The following is a 21354-nucleotide window of genomic DNA, read 5'->3' as shown; positions in this document are numbered from 1 at the left end:
GCGGAGTGCAGTGATGACAGCGCGGTGCGGGCCACATTGCAAGGCCTGGCGGGACGGATTTGGCCCGCGGGCCTTGTGTTTGACACATGTGTCTTAGAGCTTGTATATTGCACATTAAAGTTCAACAAGGTGTCAAGCCTTGGGTTCTTGTGAAGTGGAAGATGGCTTCCATCCGGACATTGGTCCTGATTTCACATATTAGTGCCTCATTAGTTTAGGAAGAAATGCGGTTCAAGTTTCGTTAAGCAGGCTCACCCTCTCTGAACACACATTGCTACCCCCATCCCACCTCACGCATAGGGCTGCAACACCTGGATGTTCATCCTTCCGCTCCATTGGTGTAACAGGGTAACAGGAATCTGGCAGCCAGATGTCCCCCTAACCCCCAAGAAGAAGCCTAAAACTATTGCCCTTCCTTGAATATTGACCTTCTCCGGGTTTAATCCAAGTTCTTTAGCTATTACAAAGCAAAGGCTTTGTTGATTTCTAATGCATCCACATCCTCCGGTGACCATCTTGCTTTTGCAAGGGCGATTTGCTGGAATTAGTCCTGTTCCCCATAATGGAAAGCTCCACCCTTCCCTGTGGCCCATAAACTCTCTGTGCTAACAGTGTGAGCCCACGGCTGTCAGCTCCTGACTTCTTCAAAAGAACCACTGCCGCAGCACCATCGTTTATCCCTGAAGTCAGGGGGACTATTCCTGCTCCATCTGTAAGGAAGGAAGGCAGGGCTTCTCTGTTGCTCCCAGGGTGAGGAAATTTATCTCTTCTAACTTCAGGAAGACCTTTCAAGAAGATATAAACACTGGAGCAATCTCTTCCTCACTCTATGCACTCTCTGTCCTGTTCTGGGATAAACTGCAAACTTGTCTGATCTCTATGTGCCTGCCATTTGGGAGCTACCTTTTCAACTGTAATGCCCACATGACAGATGTGAAATGCACCTGTAGCATCTAGCAGAGAATACTGACAGTTACTGGTATGTCCCCCACCCTGACTTCTGTCCTCCAGTGAACCAGATGAGGAGCGGTGCTCCTACTTCCCATGCCTTCTACAACCTCAATGCTGGAGTCTCCTATCTTGATTGACTGGGCTGCAAGGGCCTGACCCACAAACCGTTTGGCAGCTCCATGCTGGAGCACAGTAGGGGATAACTGCACCCACACTGGCTTGTCCCACAGGATTCTGCCCACAACCTGGGGCCAAAACGTGCCCAAATTTGACCTTTGACATTCATTCGGGAGCCACAGTAGCCCACTTCAGGACTTCTTTGATGACAGTTGGGCCCAGGTCATGGGCAGTAATGGTGTACAAGACACCCCTGAAGGAGCCTATGATGGCACCACCCAAACCGTGGCCACATGACCGCATCCTGCCACATGACGCTTCACGCAGAGCTGTGGACCCAGTGCTGCCTCAAGAGAGGGAAAACCTTTCCCCGCTACTGAGAGACCCCCTTCCTCTTCTTAAGAAAAGATGAACAAAATAGAATTTTAGAATATATTGCTACTCTCCAGAAAATAAACCAAAAGCAGTCCATTTGCCCTAAGACCCTATACAATTGACTAGTAGAAATTAACCCATTGAAGGGCTCAATCTTCACAGCTATTCTTAACTCTATGATATACACATTTGCAATTTATTTAATTGAACAATTATATCTATTTGTTGCCTTTCTTTCTTGATACACAGAGTCATAAATAATTCAGTTCCAATCTGTAATATTTTCTATTCTTTATATTTTACTACTGATAGAGCCATAAGGAAGTGAATTTCTATCTCAGATACACATTTAAAAATAATATGCATTTGATATACACACTACATTATATTTAAATATCTCCATGAAACATTTTAAGAGGTATATGTTGGAGACCTAAAGAGCTTATTCTATGCTAGTTGCTCAAAGTTACAAGGAGACTAATATATGGATCTGGAACTAAAACCCAGTTCATTATTCCAAGATCAGCAATTTTCGTATTGAATTAAACAATTACACATGTTGCCACTTATTGTTAACAATTAAATTAATATTTAAGAAATGAGCTATGATTTGGAAGTACTGTATAAGGTATTGCTTTTTCATGGTAAATTACTGATGGTAATTGAAAATTTAAACAAAATTAAATAATAATGTGTAAATATAATAGAATCATTATGATTGCTACACTGTAATCAGATATTATATTTATAAACTTAGGTGGCTTCAATGCCTATTAGATAATGCATATATTTAATCCAAGGAAATCAGCTTTTAAAATTTGACATCTTTTTTTTTTTTTTTCCCACAGAGAGGAAGAGAGAGGGATAGAGAGTTAGAAACATCGATGCGAGAGAATCATCGCCTCCTGCACACCCCCTACTGGGGATGTACCCGCAACCAAGGCACATGCCCTTGACCGGAATCGAACCCGAGACCTTTCAGTCTGCAGGCCGACGCTCTATCCACTGAGCCAAACCGGTCCCGACAGACATCTTTTATTTAAAAAAGAAAGAAAACTGAATCCTCTGTTGAAAGGAAAAAAAAAAAATAAGGTAAAAGGAAGAAATCCCAGTACTGATTCCTCAATATCATCTCAAAACATTCCAGAAAGAATAATTTGAAAAACTAGTTCAATGCCATGGCAATTTCATTGCTGTGAGTTTTATATGTGTCATAAAACTTCCTGCTATGGAATTTTTAGATCTAATTTTTATTCCTAGATAAGAACTGTAAGATGTATTTCTTTCCAGCATCAGCTCAGCTCTATCCTCCTTCTTTGGAATGATTTGGAATGGTCTAGGACCTTCCATACATAATACAGGATGTTGATGATCCTATTTTTAAATGTTTGCTCTTGAGGCTTAATACTCTTAATTTGTGATTTCAGTGTGTGGCCTTTGCACCATGGTATGGGTTTTTAAGGGAAGCAAAGTTTTTCAAATGGACACTGTTCCCTAAATAAACACTGTTAAATATACTTATTTTAAAGTAAGGGGTTTTGGGGTTATTTTTATTTTTATTTTAACCCTCAACTGATACTGTTATTGAGCATAAACATAACCAGTGAGCACTTAGAAGCCAACTCCCTGGAGGCTGAACATTTTCTGCAAATCCCATAAGCAAAAATTTTTATCAGGGTGCTTCATTTTGGCAAAGATAAAGTATATAAATATTTTATTGGGAAAAGTAAAAAACAAAAATCATAAATACAAAGCTCAAGTTCAGACAGACTTATGTTATTTTTTCTTATAGATGTACTTAAACAAAAGGACTGATTAAATATATTTTGATCATCCAATGAAAGCTGTGACCATTTAATTTTAAAAGTCTTTGTATTGCCGAAACTGGTTTGGCTCACTGGTAGAGCGTCGATCTGCGAACTGAAAGGTCCCAGGTTCAATTCCGGTCAGGGGCATGTACGTTGGTTGTGGACACATTGAGGCAACTTGTCGATGTTTCTGTCTCATTGATGTTTCTAGCTTTCTTTCTCCCTTCCTCTCTGTAAAAAATCAATAAAATATATTTAAAAGTCTTTATATTATTTTGTCTTTCACCTTTAAAAATACGTGTTTCTAAGTACCTGCATTTTTTCGGATGTTTCAATCTTTTCTGTTATGCCTATAATTCTAGAAGTATAGTGTACAAAGATAGATCTAAAAGAAATAAGAAAACATTATGTGACTTTTAGTTATATTTCAAAAGTGCTGGTATTTATGGGCTAAAATTAATATCAAAATGATACAGAACTGCAGTTATCTTCCTTCTACATGATAAAAAAAATAATGAAGAAGTACTTACAGCATAAACAAGTTTAAGGACACATTTCTGGTTTTGCTGGCAACAGAAAAAAAAACCTCACACACATGTTCACTGAATAATTTCAATAAGATATTTAAGGTATTGATTCACTCATTTTCTAAAATATATATATCAGCTACTGCAATAGTAGTGGCAGTAGAAGCAGCAGCAATGGTAAGATCAAATGCTTCAGAGGCTGCTGAATTTTGTACCTCAGGACATTTTACCATAGCATGTTCTCTCCTTTTCCTTCCCTCCCTTCTTCTCTCCCTCCTTTCTTCAAGATTATATAAGGTAGTGGAATCAGAAGTGCTTTTTCTGGTGCTATTTTGGAAATATGAGCAATTTGCAAGTGCAATGATAAAGAACTTGTTCCTTGACTCTTGGATTCACTACGTAAAGCAAGAATTCTAGAAGACATTTCAAAGAAGAAGACAAAATTGGTGGAAAGAGCTGTCACTGTGCTATGAATCTCCCACCCCATCCATTTTGGGGGAAGAGGTAGAGTACATCCTTTCAACAAGTCTAGAAAGGGTATATTTAAAAAACGGTTTTAAAATGCATTTCCTGGACTAATTAGACTTCTGCCTAGGATATTTGGGTCAGACTATACCATCAGACTTTGAAGGGGCTAAACATGCCTGAGTTTTCCCTCATAAATCAGGTTTGTGTTATAAGAGAGGGAAAATCATATTGAAGTTATGTTGCGTCCTTTCTAACAGAACCACCTAGAATGGCAAGAGAACATCAGCAGAAGGGTCTACAGGTTACCCAGTGGCTGCAAAAGGAGGGTAAATGGACCACCCAGAATTTAAAGGTATCTGCCTGGATCAAGAAAATAAAGAGAAGTGGGTCCAGGAGAGAACTCGTAGATCTCACAAAGTGTGCATAAGATTCACCTTTATACACCTGTCATCCCAGAGGGCTTTGTCAACATATTATCCAGTTTAGGTAAGAACTATGAAGCCAATTTCTGTGAAGTCCAAAACTACAGCTAGAAAGTGGGGGCAAACCAAAGAGGGGGGGGGAAAGCTCAAATAAAAGAAAAAGATATGTCAACCACACTATGTCCTCTTTCACACTGCAGGTGCAAGCTGAGGAAAGGAAGGAAAAACAATTGCAACCCAGTGAATTTTGTAGTTTGGGGATTAAAAATGGATCTGGGATATTTAAATTTCTTACTGGAGACTTCTTTCAGGTTAAAGTGACTATAGTATAGCATGTGTCTATTTTCTAAGTGGGGAGAAAAGTCATGAGGTGAGAGCCTCCTTGAGTTTTTAAACCAAAAGCAAAGATATGTTGCAGCTGATTAAACTTTAAAGGGATTGTAAATATAAAATTCACACATATGCTTATTGAGCACGTTAGGCTCATGGATATTTTGGTTTACCTACTATCCAATTAAAAATAGGCATTATCCCTTCATGTCTTAGATAGAAAATTCTGGGCTATTGTCTGAAAGGCCTTCTAAGACATGAGGTCATTCCTAGATCAATTGATCTGGCCAAGGATTATAGTACTCAGAACAGACATGGATTATTTTCCCAATCATTTAGGAAGATGGACTACTTTCATAAGAAACATGGAAAAAGTGAAACACCAAATAAAATTTCAAATGTCCTCTAGAAAAAATAGCATCATAATATCCTGAGTGTATCGGTGATGAGATGCTCAAGAGTTTACAGTTAGCAAGTGAAAAAAAGATATTATCATGTTCTGCTTCAATGGTCTTTCTTCTACAAGGCAACTGCCTACTGAAATAATTTATAAAATAGTACACTTAATAGAGTTATTTATGATGTCCATGTTTTCCTATATTAAATTTAACATTTTCTTTATTACCAAGGGGTCTCTAAAAATATAAAGGATCAGAAATATAATTCAGATTATATCATGTTAGAATTTATATTTGAGCTAATCTTATGTGCACCTTGAATTCATTTCATAGACAAATGTTTGTTCTCCATCCCTAAGTGGGATTATTTAAAGATCATAAATAATTTATTCCCATCTTGATTTATCATCACTGAAAAATGTACATGTAAAACATTTATATGTTTTGTTGATATAATCATCCAGAACATTTCCTTCAGTTGTAAAAATAATAATTTCCTGATTAGGTTGAGGTTAAACTGTTAGCAAGCTAAGAGGTCCTAATTTTTCTTCTCCAATTTTTCCATAGAAAGGTATTTAAAAACTGAGAAATAAATCAAAGCCACTAAAGCAGTGAAAATCAAGATAAATTGTCAAGTATCTGCCTGACTCCAGAGGGAATTTCTAATAAGTAAAGGTTAGATGGAATCATTAAGTAGAATCATTTAGGGTAAGATAATAAATTATGTCCATCAAACCTTAATGCATATTCTTACCTCAGAGACATGGTACCATCACAGAATAAAGCAAGAGTCATGGTTTTAATGAGTAAGAACAGTTTTCTCTGCAACTCAAAGCCATCCTCTGTTGCCCTCACTTACTACAACTGCAAATCCAATAATTAGCAGATCCCATGACAAAATTGGGTGAGAAAAAACAAATTATATTGCAGAAAAGAAGTCAGAAGCAAAGTGAGATGAATGAAAGATTAACCTGGGAAGAGTAACACTCTCTGCTCTATAGTTTTCATGATTGCTTCATATTACACCCAAATTAATTCCCATCTGCAAATAACACAGCTGACCAGACAGTGAACGCAGAAGTCCCTGTCCAGCATAGCTGACTAGATTGATGACTAAGCAGAAAAGAACTTTTTAATTTTAGATGTGGCAGTAAGATTTCAAACCAACTGATAGTAGTGAGGTAGAGCAATAAGGATCAATATATTTGATCATTGGTATGATGCTTCTCATTAAATGGTGAACACAAAAACAACATGCCAAAGAGGAAAAAATGAACTTGGTTGCAGGAATAAAAAGAAAATTATTCTTAAATAATATGAACTATAATCTGTAAAAGTAAATTTTAGAAATATATCAGTGAAATGTTTTTATATTTCTAAGATCATACTATCTAGAAATTTATATTAATACATTTTAAAGTTTGAATTAAATAAAATATTTCCCAGAGAAAATGATCAATTGTTAAAATTTTTAAAAATCATAAAAGAATATTTTTTAAATTGTCATAGAATTTCTGCCAGCTCTTAGCTCAGGAGAATTTTAATCATGTATGTTTTTAATCTTTCAAATTACAGATAAAGTACATACTCAGTAAACTTATTCATCCAATGTTACCTATCACGTGCTAACAAGCTGTCATGCACTAAGAATAAAATGATGGCTCCTGTTTTCATAGAGCTTAAACTCTAGTGTAGAGAAATCATGTATCCAGAACACAGAATAATATAGAAAACTTCAAATGTTTTTACTTCTATAGCCATGATATAGAAACCTGATGGTACTAACACACATATACACACTCAAAAAAAAAAAAAAAAGAACAAAATACTAAATTAAGAAAGAAAATGATAAACAATACCTAGTCTTTAATAACAAAATGGGCAAGTTTGACTTAGCTCAACAATAAAGTTTTGATATAATATTAGAAAACATATGAAACAATTAGATTAAAACTGGTAAACCATGTGATTAGTCAAATAAAGCAAAATGTACCTTTATCCAAACTAAATAACCAATAGCAATGAGTAGAATAGAGGAGAATTTTCTAAAATTATCTGGAATTTTAAAAAATAAGAGTTTAAGAAGTAAAGTAAAAACTGAGTATTTAAAAAATTAGGTTAAGTAGATCTAACACAGAGTACAATGAAATTGACATTTTAAACAGTGAGAAAAGTATTAGTCAATAATTAGTTGTTAGTTACCTATTATCAAAAAGAAAGTTAAATGTTCATCTCACAATAAGAAACAAAAAAGATTTCAGGTGGACTATACTTAAATGTTTAAAAACTGAATAATATTATAATAGAAAAACATAATAGAATATTTATTAAATTTCAGGTTATGAATTTCATGTTTTTCATATAAGAACAAAAATGCAGGAATCACTCCCAAAGAGTAAGAGTTAATATCTGAAATTATGTACAAAATACACTACAAATAATAAATTATCAAATATTTGCAAAATATATGACAAAAAAGTGGTATAACATGCTTAATATATCTGAAAGTCTTTAAAATCAAGAAAAGAACAACCATAAAATACCAACTGAAAACACCTTCACATATAAAGTAAGTTAATAAATATTTAAGAATATTATCAAAATTACTTATCAAATCTGATAGACTATAATCAGAAATATTTTGCTTATCTAAATAAAGAAAAACAGGAAGGAAAACAGAATTTTCAACAACACAAAAGATTTTGTTAAATGGGACAATTCTGGCCAGAGTGTAATTAGTATATCATTCTAGAAAATACTTTGGCAAAATTTGTAAACTACTTTGTAAATACTCATACTGTTGGCATGATAATTCCCAAATTAAGCTGTACTAAGGAATGAAATAGTTCTGAATCTTTGGTGTCCTCTCTCTTCATCCAGGTGAGGGGAAAGAATGATGAGCATTTGTGGGGAAGTTTTTACGGTCTTGGTCTGACAATGGCATTCCATTACCTCCTATCACCATGTATTGGCTACAAGTCAGTAATGTGGCCACATCTAACCTCAAGGAAGGCTGGGAAATATGGCCCATGCTGTGCCCAGGTGAAGGGAACAAAAAACTAATAGGTTTTAATTAACTCAGATGAAAATCCACCATTCCATATTTTCCAATTATAACTAGTCAAGAATAGAAACAAATAGTTAGGAAAACAAAAATAATGGGGAGAATAAAGAAAACTTTGAATAAACAATGATCAATTGTTTTGTGATACTACCGTGTTTCCCCGAAAATAAGATATCCTCCGAAAATAAGACCTAGAGCATGGAAAGATTAGACATCCCCTGAAAATAAGACCTAGCACAACTTTGGGAGAAAAAATTAATATAAGACACTTATTTTCTGGGAAACAGGGTAACAGTATCCTTGTTTTTCATGCCATTGAGTTTTGAAGAATACTGGTTATGAATTTTCTAGAATGTCCTGGAGTATATGATTGTATGACATAATCATGATTGGACTAAAGTAATGGATTTGGGGGGAGAATACAAAAAAGGTGAAATTGCCCTTCTAGTCACATAATCTCAGAAAGTATATGATGTTAACAGAACTCACCATTAAAGATACTAACCTTGATCTATTGGCTATGGTAGATTGGGAAGGATTGTATTTTCCCTCTCAGAGGGAAAGTACTGACATAAATTATTTAAAATTTTTATCTAAGGAAGATATGTCTCTTCTTTCTCATTTACTCAATCATTAATTTGTGTCTATCTGTATTTTGACTTTGTACTTTGAGCTATAATCCAATACTACATTACTTATTTTATGCTCAAATTGTTTCAGCTTTGGCCATTGAGGTACCCCTCCCCCTTCCCCTCCCCCCAGCATTTTTCCTTTTCAGTATGTATTTTCCTTGCCCCATTATTAAAATCAATCACTTTTCCAAGGAGCTCTGGTTTGTTTTATTGAAAACTGCTATTTAGAAACCAAGATCTGGATGCTGGTCTTTTACCGCTGAGTGCATTTACCACTACCATTAATGGATGCTTGTTGGTGGTACTTAGGATGACATAAATGCAACATCAAAAATTGTAAATTATGCTGAAATGGATGTGTTGTGTATTTATTGATATGCATACATCCAAAAAGTTTTTGGTTCAATTCCCAATCATGGCACTTACCTAGGTTGTGGGTTCAAACTACAGTTGGGGCATGTATGGGAGGCAACAGGTGGATGTCTCTCTCTTCTTCTCTCTGAAAATCAATAAAAAACATAGCCTTGAATGAGCATAAAATAAAAAAGAATTAAGCCTTTACTTGATAATATATGGGTAGTAAAATAGTCTCATTTATTATTCTTTCTTATTCTTTATTTTATTTTTTATTTTTTAAATATATTTTTATTGATTTTTTACAGAGAGGAAGGAAAAGGGATAGAGAGCTAGAAACATAGATGAGAGAGAAACTTCTACCAGCTGCCTCCTGCTCACCCCCTACTGGGGATGTGCCCACAGACAATGTACATGCCCTTGACCGGAATCGAACCTGTGACCCTTTAGTCTGCAGACCGATGCTCTATCCACTGAGCCAAACTGATTTTGGCTCTTGTTCTTTATTTTAATCACAATATCTTTCAAATCACTAACCTTACTGTGGTATACCATATTCTAGAAAAATATACTAATATATTTTTATTGACATCTCAAATGTCTCTGGCTACATATGAAGGAAATCTTGGAATAACTAGTAAGGTATATAATGACATGCTCTGTACCATTTGGCTGCTTTCAATAGTAAGATAAAATCAACCCATGTTATGTGCAGTTTTAACAGAAGATGTTATAAAATGAGAGCTTTCAGAGGGAAGCCAAGGGAGGGTGGAGTCGGGGAAGAGATCAACCAATGAACTCATATGTGTACATGCATAACCCATGGACACAGGCAATAGGGTGGTGAAGGCCTGGGGCAGGGGCCAGGGGAGGAGTGGGAAAGTCCCATGAGGGAAAAGGGGACATGTATAATACTTTCAACAATAAAGAGTTTAGCCGAAACCGGTTTGGCTCAATGGATAGAGCGTCGGCTTGGGGACTGAAAGGTCCCGGGTTCGATTCTGGTCAAGAGCATGTACCTTGGTTGTGGGCATATCCCCAGTAGGGGGTGTGCAAGAGGCAGCTGATCGATGACTCTCTCTCATCGATGTTTCTAACTCTCTATCTCTCTCCCTTCCTCCCTGTACAAAATCAATAAAATATATTTTTCAAAAAAACAATAAAGAGTTTAAAAATTAATTAATATGTTAAATCAACAAAGAAAATAATATCAATTAGCAAGGAAAGGAATGGGGCCAATACTTTGTTTTTCATTTTCTCTTCTTAGTAAAGCTCTGGATTTTGTAGCCTTATATTCACAGGCAAAGTAGTAATAGAACACAACTCTCCATAACAAATTTTGAGAAATAACACGATTTTCCGCCTATTTAGCAGCAGAAGGCTTTAGAGTCATACTTTTAAATCTTCTTTCCATTATTTGTAACAAACTCTTGGAGACTAGAAAATCATTTTTATTTTATTATTGCTTTTGTCTTTTCTCTGTCTGGCATTATTGATTTTTTTCTACTCCATTTATTTCTGAGCACAAACTGCATGAGAACTTAATTCATTCTTTGTCAAAAACACTGCCAGTGGTAATATAAGTATGGTTTGAGGAATAGCATTTGCTCATTTAGGCTCCACTATGTGTTACCACTAAATTTTATTTATTTATTTTTTTGAAGAAAAAGACAGGTTTCCTTTAGGGAATTATTTCTTTGCAAAAGCTTGACCACTTTATGTCAATTCACATGTGCCCTCTGAAGACTTATTAACTTCTAAAATGAGTGAGAGGCCAGAGTGGTTTTGTTTGCAGGAAAAGAAGGGACATGCCACTCTAGATGTATGAAGCTCCACAGCATTATAAAAGCAATCAATCCTATCAAACTTCCTCAGATTTAAAAAAGGTAAGTACTATCTTATTTCAATCCATTGGCTTATGAGGCTTATTAGACAAATTATTTCGTGTTCACGTTGCAACAGAAAGTGAAGGAAGTTAGAGTGCTGAATCTAAGCCCAGATTTTGAGATGGAAATTCAGGGTGCTTAAATGCTGGAGAAGACCATCTGCTCTGGGCCCTGAGGTTCCCTGCACATTCTTGCTAAGGAGGCAAAACATGCCAGGACTGATGATTCTTTACCAGGCCCATGTACAGGTGTGTTTTTCTTCAGTGAGCAACCTTGAGAGATGAAATAACACATCTTCATCACAGAACAAACAGCCTTCCTTCCACTCACGATAAACAAGCAGTGAATCTCTCAAGCTCCGGTTCTCTCTGCTCTCTCCTGCCACGTAGCCGACTGCATGCCTGAGCACCCGCACTGGCCCTGCCTGTAAAATAGAGGATGCCCTGTTAAATGTTAATTTTGGCTAAACTCCAAATGGGCTATTTTCATGTGTGCCTCAAGTACTACATGAAACATACATACAATGAAAAAAACATGTAACTAAATTCACGTTGAACTAATATCCAGTATTTTTGTATTTGCTAATGTGGCAAGCCTCCTTCTATGGTACATGGGAGCATGGAAACCAACAGAAACGGACAGGAAGCTCCGGCTGTTGCTTTTGCTTCTGCTGGGAGTAATAAAGTCCTTTGTCACTGACCCAGGAATCTCATGACTGTTCCTGGCATCCATGATGCAGAAACAAGCTGAACTGTCACCCAGCAAGTGTGGGAGAATCCGCCGTGGGGCACGGTCCCTTACACGCGGAGGGCAGCTTGGCCCTGCCCTCTGTAGCAGCTCATAGACAAGCAGAGGAGAGGCAGCAGGGATTCTGAACTGGCAGACTGAGCAAGTGGAACGCTTTTTGAAGAATAACAAGAAAAGAAAATTGCACATTCAGAAAAAAAATAAGGTTACAGCAAATTTTAAAAAGGCTGAGAAACAATTCTCTCTGCGTCCCTTAAAGGTCTTACAAGCAGAGACACCGATTGCTTTTATTGAACTTTCCAAGGATGTGTATAAAGTGAACAGCCTCGAAAGACATGGTATATCCTTCCAGAGCAAAAGACAAACTGTTTACTTTCCTGTGTCATAAAGATAACGTCTCCTTACACAAATTTCAGGCAGGCTTACTGCACCCTATAAAATATTCAAGTTCCCGAGGCTGGATATTCCTCTCCTGTAATGCACCACACGGTGTGTGCAGACATCACCTGGCCTTCTTCATTCCACCTACATGAATTGGGTCCTGGGGACATGATGCAAATGCTTATGCTCTTGTTACTGCGATGGCTGCAAGTAATAAGAGATCCATGTCTCAGGTCCAGGTGCCTCCTGTCTTCTGCCAGCATCCATGAACTGGGGCTGGTTAACTTTGTAGCTTGCCAGGAGAATAAAATAACAAATTCTTTGCAGTTCTTAAGATTATAGAGGGTTTCAAACTTCTGAAGAATTCATACATGGGATGCAGTATCTTGAGGATAAATGTGGTCTACACGTCTCTGTGCTATCTCTACCATCCTATCTAGTAAAGAGGGAATATGTTAATTTACTGTCACATCCTCACAAAGATGGTGGTGCCCACATCTAATAAGGAGGGAATATGCTAATTAACTTCCAAATCCTCAAAGATGGTGACACCCATAGCCACAAGATGGCGGCACCCAGTCCCCTCAGCCCACCAGACACTCAGGGCCAGCCCGAGGCGCAGGCAAGCCTTGGATGTCAGCTGCCCAGCTGCCCAAGGCCACCTGAGGCTCAGGTAATCAGAGCCGGCCGAGGCTTGAGCTACCAGCAGTGGCAGCAGCAGAGGTATGATGGGGCATCATCTTCCCTTGATCACCAGACTTTGAGAGAGGGCAGGTTGGGCTGAGAGACCCCCATCCAGTGCATGAGTTGTCAATGCACCAGGCCTCTACTGATATATAAATGGCAAAGATGTGGGCAAGAAGGAATCTCTGGCTATGGATTTCTGCCCCCTTCCATCTGGTTGGAACAAAAATGACTACCTATGCCCATGACCCTCTGTGAATTTATGGAGGCTTGCCTCCCAATAGCCTGAAACATGAACCTTTAAGCCATTTTCAGACATTTTCTAGATACCCCTTTCCTAATTCTATCCCATAGATATTACTGATTTGAGGTGAAATGATGATTTTATAATACTTGGAAAGTGACTTATAATTAAATTTTTAAAGTTTGATGGCAACATACCCATAACTGATGAGAACAATTCATCTTTACTCATGGGAGCTGAGGTTAATCCTCTGAAAAAAAAGTGGTTATTCCCAAAATGACAATTTATTTGAAATCTCATAAATGTTATTCTCCACTCTATATTATACTTATCTTGGACTTAATATTAAAATAATTTTAATTACTACCAAGAAAAGTATTATAAACTTTCTTTTTGCAAAAATAGTTGAGTAAAATTGACAGTTAAACCATAATCATCCATAAATATAGGACCAATATAGCCCTAATATTAAATTAGTTGCACTTCCCAACAACATGTGACATGCTTTTATGCTTTATTTTTTAATCTTTATTGTTGAAAGTATTAAATATGCCCCCTCTACCCCCATTGACCTCTTCTAGCTCTCTCCACCCTAGGCCTTCACCACCCTAATATCTATGGGTTATGCATATTTGTATGCAAGTTCTTTGGTCGATCTCTCCCCATCCTCCTTATACTTTCTTCATCTATCTGAAATACACTCTCCCTCTTTATCAGTATCACAAACTCCTATTTATTTTTCAAGACTCAGAAATGATCACCTCCTTTGTGGGGTATTCCTCAACTCTCCCGATCTCACCTAAATAGAATTTTAATCTAAGACATTGGGTTCCTTCTCCACCTCTTTCTCTTACTTTTTCTCTTCTCATTTTTCCACTTCTCTTCCTCTTCTTCCTTTTCTCTTTTTAATTTTATTTTACCTCATGGATTTAAAGTCATCAGACTTATAATGTTTAAAAAACATAGGGATCTGCTAAATTGAAGAGCCCATACTTGGGGAATTTAAGAACATGTAAAGGCATCCACTACTCAGTCAAAACATAAAATGTTTGGCTCAGTGGATAGAGCATCAGCTTGTGAACTGAAGGGTCCCAGGTTCAATTCCAATCAAGGGCATGTACCTTGGCTGCAGGTACATCCCCAGTAGGGGGTGTGCAAGAGGCAGCTCATCAATGTTTCTATCTCATTGATGTTTCTAACTCTCCATCCCTCTCTCTTCCACTTTGTAAAAAATCAATAAAAATTTAAAAAATAATAATAACCTTTAAAAAATAAAAGGGATGCATTGAATATTCTTAAGGCTCAAGTTTTGTCTCCTTGAAATACATTGCATGACCTTGTTCAATATGAAATTCTAAAAGTATAGAAAATATTTATTTTAGTAAGGCATCTAGTATACCAACATGTTTTTATTCCTAGAAAAATACAATTTTCCAAAACTTAATTAGTAAGAATCTAAATATCTCAATAGGCCAATAACTATGGAAGAAATTGAAGTAGTCATCAAAAAGCTTCCAACGAACAGAAGCCCAGGGTCAGATGGTCTTTACAGGGGAGTTTTAACAAACATTCAAGGAAGAACTAAAACCTATCCTCCTCAGACTATTCTAGAAAATTCAAGAGGAAGGAACACTTCCAAGCTCATTCTATGAAGCAAGCATCATCCTAATAGCAAAACCAGATAAAGACAACACAATGAAAGAGAATTACAGGCCAATATCCCTCATAAACATAGATGGCAAAATCCTCAACAAAATTATAGCAAATTGGATCCAGCAATACCTCAGAAAGATCATACACCATGACTAAGTAGGATTTATCTCAAGGATGCAAGGATGGTATAATATCCGTAAATCAATAAACATGATACATCACATTAAAACTGAAAAATATTAACCACATAGTCATATCAATTAATGAAGAAAAAGCATTTGAAAAAATCCAACACCCTTTCTTGATAAAAACCCTCAGCAAAATGAGAATAGAGGGATCATATCTCAACATGATAAAAGCTTTATATTATAAACCTAAAGGCAACATCATACTAAATGGGCAAAAACTAAAACCATTTCACCTAAGAACAGGAACAAGACAGGGATGCCCACTCTGTTTGACACAATACTGGAAGTGCTAGCCATAGCAATTAGATAAGAAGAAACAAAATGTATCCAAATGGGAAAATAAGACAAAAAACTGTAATTATTCACAGATGACATGATACTGTACATAGAAAACCCTAAAGACTTCATAAAAAAATTATTGGACTTAATAAATGAATTCGGCAAGGTAGCAGGATACAAAACCAATGCCAAGAAATATATGGCATTTTTATACACCAATAGTGAACTTACAGAAAGAGAGACTAAAAAAGCAATCCCATTTACCATCACACCAAAAATTAAGATACCTAGAAATAAACTTAACTAAGGAGGGAAAAGACCTGTACGCAGAAAAAAAGAGAGATAGAGGAAGACATAAACAGATAGAAGAACATACCATGCTCATGGATCAGTAGAATCAGCATAATTAAAATGTCCAAACTTCCCAAAGCAATCTATAGATTCAATGCACTTCCCATTAAAATACCAACAGCAGCTCTGACCAGTTTGGCTCAGTGGATAGAGTGTCGGCCTGCGGACTCAAGGGTCCCAGGTTTGATTCCGTTCAAGGGCATGTACCTTGGTTGCAGGCACATCCCCAGTGGGGGGTGTGCAAGAGGCAGCTGATTGATGTTTCTAACTAGCTATCCTTCTCCCTTTCTCTTTGTAAAAAAAATCAATAAAAATATTTAAAAAAGTAAAATACCAACAGCATACTTCACAGACCTAGAACATACTCTCCAAAAATTCATCTGGAATTAAAAAAAGGCCCTGAATAGCTGCAGCAATCCTGAGATAGAAGAACAAAATAGGAGGGATCTCAATACCAGATATCAAGCTGTATTACAAAGCCACTGTACTCAAAACAGTCTGGTACTGGCACAAGAACAGACATATAACCAATGGAATAGAATGGAAAACCCAGAAATTGACCCAAACCACCATGTTTTTTAAATTACCGTATTTTTCGGACCATAAGACGCTCCGGACCATAAGACACACCAGTTTTTAGAGAAGGGAAATGAAGAAAAAAAAGATTCTGAAACAAATAGTGTCCTAAAATATTTTATGTGCATTAAAACCCAACATCACAGTCATAAACACATGTAATCAACCCTGTAAAGTAAACAGCAGCATTTAGAACCATTTTAGAGCCGGGCAAGCACACAGAGACCACCCAGAACCGGGCAAGTAAAAAAACTTTTTTTTTTAAGTATATGTGTAGGCTATATTTGGACCATAAGACGCAGGGACTTTTCCCCCCCACTTCTGGGGGGAAAAAAGTGCGTCTTATGGTCCAAAAAATACGGTAAGTTGGAAAGTAATTTTTCTTTGCTAACCCATTTACTTAAACCATAATATTTAACCTGCTTAGGCTAAATGAGAAATATTTTGATGTGAGGAGAGTTGTGCATTTCTGAAACTCTTTTTTTAAAATTTAATAAATCTTTATTGTTCAGATTATAACAATTATTGCTCTTTTTTCCCCCATAGCTCCCCTCCACCAGGTTTCTACCCCACCCTCTGCCCTTACCTCACCCACTGTCCTCATTCATAGGTGTACACTTTTTGTTCAGTCTTTTTCCGCATCCCCCACTCCTCTTTTCCCCAGAGAATTATCAGAAAACTCCCTTTCTATGCCCCTGATTCTATTATATTCACCAGTTATTACTGTTCATCAGATTTTTTATTCCTTTGGTTTTTAGATTCACGTGGTGATAGATAATGGATTTGTTGTTCATAATTTTTATCTCTTTCTTCTTCCTCTTCTTAAAGAATACCTTTCAGCATTTCATATAATACTGGTTTGGTGGTGATGAACTCCTTTAGCTTTTTCTTATCTGTGAAGCTCTTTATCTGACCTTCAATTCTGAATGATAACTTTGCTGGGTAGAGTAATCTTGATTGTAGGTTCCTGCTATACATCACTTTGAATATTTCTTGCTACTCCTGTCTGGCCAGCATAGTTTCTGTTGAGAAATCAGCTGATAATCATATGGGTGTGCCCTTGTAGGTAACTAACTTTTGCATTACTATATTTGACCAATTCTTAGAAGCTTTTCACATTTTAATATTTCTGAAATATGGATTTGTCTTTCAATCACTGAAGGACAAATATATGTCAGAATTTAGTTATTACTTTGGTGCTTACTTGACATACTTTAACTTGGCTGTTGTGTCTTAGTGCCTTGTCTAGATAATTGAAATCCCTCAGTCAACAAATCATATAATGACCACAGTTAAACTAGTAGTTTAGGGTTTGTTCTTAGAACATAAAATAATGATGCATTTTATAATACTCTCATTAATGGCCAAATTGCCTCTAGATTAATTTTTTATTAAAAAATAGAAACTACATTGCTTCATGATGGCCAGGAGTCCTAATTACTTATCATTTCTTAAAAGAAAAGTCCCATATGAACCTTTTAAGCAAAGTCTTTGGGAGTATTTTGTCACTGACTAAAGACTGATATTATTAAATATCTCAATGTTATATGATTTTAATCTCCCACATTTATGCATCAATTTTAAATCAGTATGTTAACCAAGAGGGGACAAAAGTAAGTTCATAGTTGTTTGTGTAGAAAATAATGTAATAATAAATAAATAAGAATATAAGAATAAGCCTGTGTTTTACATACTCACAACTGTAAATCTAATTTTGTCCCACCCTGTATGTATAGCACAGAGTACAAAAGGACTAAAAATGAATTTAGAGTAAAAAGTTGATAGAAGTAATTATAATAATAATCTACATGTATAAAAGGCTAAGTGGCCGACCATCCATCCATCTGACCGACTAACCAGCCGGTACATATGACGCGCACTGGCAATTTAAAAATAAATGTTGACTTGCACATGCAGGATACATATAAAGCACTTGCTGGCACCAATCCAGACAGAGTAGGAATATTCCTACCTGAACCCATTCTCAGTCATGGTCAGTTATAGGTTGCTTTCTTTCTCTCGAATTTGAAGAGCATGTGACATTAAAGTTAAAGTTGTAAATATTTCATTACAAAGAAAATTAGTCAAGCACTCTGAAAGTGCTTTTACTCTTAATGTGGTATAAAGGTAGATATTATAATAAGATATTATAATAAGTTTAATCAATTTATCAGTCATTGTTTTTATCAATGTTTTTATATCACATTTATATCATGTTTTTATTATTTATTAATCAATTTATATATTATTTTAATATGCATTTTACTAATTTTTCTTTCATCTCTGACTCTTCTATTATAGAGAAAGGGCAAATAGCAGCATTAAAATTCTTCTTCTAATAACTTTCCTTTCAATGTGCATGAATTTATGCACTGGACCACTACTAGTAATAATAACAAGAAGTAGCCTTGAAAAGTCATCAATAGCATGTGCTAGTGAAATAGCCAAATAATTATTTTAAAATGTGGATTTTATAAGAAAGCAAACTATTTTATGAAGGTAGCATTAGTAATAAATAATTCTGAGCAAATGACACATACAGGGAATGATTCACCAATAATGAAAAAAGGGGGATTTACTTGCTTATTCATTCACTGTTATTACTGCTTAAGCATATTCATATTACTGGTAAATGATGACATAAAAAAATTGATTGGTGGGGGAAAAGAAACCTATATGTTAAAGAAAGTTTGACAGAGAGGTGTGAAGTCCTTGAGAAGCAAAACAAAATAAAGATAGTAAAAAAGAGTGGCTTTGTTCCAAAAGTTAGTTGTGAATTTGTACTCACACTTTAAGAATGTCAATGATAGGGAAAAAATCCAAGAGTGATTTGAGCTGATAAGTGAATTTATGAGCACATTAATTTGCACCAAGGAGGTATTCCAGAAACATTGGTTGAATGAAAGTCTGAAAAACTGGATTATAAGGAACAGTAATCTTGAAAACAATAAAGATACATTTGGATAAAAATAATTTCATCTGTAAGATCTGAGACGAGGGGCAATATATTGAAATGAGACCGAAGACAGGAATAATGAGATAAAAGGAATTAGGATTACCAAATTAACAAGATTTTAAATTATAATCACATCTTGCTTTTATGCACTTTATCAGGATATGAATTTGAAATTCAGATTGAATGTAAATAAAACATATTTGTCCTTCAGTAAAATAAAATATTAGTTTTCTCTGTAATACTAATTATCAAAAGCAGAAATATCAAAATAATTAAGTACATTGTAAAAATATTACAGTTATGAGACAATGAGTTATTAGAGGAGGCTTTAATCAACTTAAACATGGCTAATCATTTTTGTATTACTAATCCTAAAAATTCTTATAATATATAATAAAAGATATAATAAAATTTATTTTAAAAAACTCATTATTTCCAGAAACAATAGATTACATTATGAGTATAAAAATCAAATATGAATCATTTAGAAAATTGACTATATCAAAATAATAAATGCAGAATGTTTATGGTTTTGTGATTAGGCATCATGCAAAGATTTCTATGGACTACATTTTTAATTTATTTTTAAAATGTGAAAAACTACTCTGAAAATGACAGTAAGGTATACACACACACACACACACACACACACACATATATATATATATATATATATATATATATATATATATATATATATTGTTCCTAAAAACAAAAATTACTTTCTGTTTTTAATTGATTTTCTATTCCAGTGGAAAAGATATCTTATTAAATCTGACCAATCAAAAGCAGAGAAAAGTATTACAGAGTCATTATTTTAATATGATTATTTCCTTGACAGAGAGGCAAGATATTACTCAATATCAAATTCAGAACAAAGAAATAGATTTAGAAATATTCAAGTGTCATAACTTGTTTAAATTTCCATCAACATAGTGAGAAATATTCCACAGATATTCAGATTCATTTACCAAGTGACCTGAACAATGCTTCTGAGATATTATAGCAATCCTAATGTTAAATTTAGCTTTTCAACATTAAAAAGTAACTGTTTATGCAACTAAAAAGTTAGATTCTCTAACTTTTACAGCTCTTAAATGATAAATATTTTTAAAATACTTATGTTTTTAGATAATCTGAAGTTACTTGAAATTAAAAGACTACTCTGTATATTTATATTTGAGATATGATTTTAAATTCTAAAAACTATTTCCCCCTAATTACTAAAAAAAACACACAAACAAACCCTAAAGCAAAAAGTTTCTTTGCAAAGTTATTGCACAATAAAGGCTCTCATAGCCACCATATGAAAGGAACAAAGGCCAAAAAAGTCACCTGGTCTGGAAGTATGTTTTTGCTAGATTGTGCTAGCTTGGTTGAGTTGTCAGAATAAGATAAATGGAGCTGAGCTGTACCATTAACCTATGACATTTCTGACAGTGCAAAGCTAGGTGCTATGAGAAAAGTAGATTATTTTTTGTCTTTGCTATTCCTCAATTTATAAAAGAAATAAGAAAGATCAATGAAATGTTTTAATGACAGAAACAGATCAGAGGAAGCCTACATTGAATAATAAATGCTTTCCATTATATGTAAAAGCACAACCCAAGTCAGAATATGTTAGTAAATATATCACATAATTTTTGTCTATATTTAAAGGAGATGAACACTAATATAGTTCTTACTTGTATCTACCGTGTTTCCCCAAAAATAAGACATCCTCCAAAAATAAGACCTATTTACAGGTTTCCTTCTGAGTGAAATATAAGGCATCCCCCCGAAAATAAGGCCCCCCTAGGCTAAACATAAGAGATTTGGTCCACTGATTCTGAAAGAAATGGAGTCACAAGAAATTTACCAGGAAATTCAGAAATTGGATTGTTATGATGATGTTCCAGAAGATGATGACATGATTGTCATTAAATCAATGAGTAAATTCTTGATACTGTAGGATTCACAGTTT

The 21354-nt window shown here is 35.3% G+C and overlaps 1 pseudogene; it reads right to left on the bottom strand.

The window, feature by feature from the left end:
* Positions 1-213: 213 nt before the first annotated feature.
* LOC118722053 lies at positions 214-1371 on the bottom strand (annotated as a pseudogene).
* Positions 1372-21354: the final 19983 nt, after the last annotated feature.

Source organism: Pipistrellus kuhlii, unplaced genomic scaffold (assembly GCF_014108245.1).
Source record: "Pipistrellus kuhlii isolate mPipKuh1 unplaced genomic scaffold, mPipKuh1.p scaffold_m20_p_1, whole genome shotgun sequence".
NCBI lineage: Eukaryota > Metazoa > Chordata > Mammalia > Chiroptera > Vespertilionidae > Pipistrellus > Pipistrellus kuhlii.
This window is presented reverse-complemented; position numbering and strand designations above follow the sequence as displayed.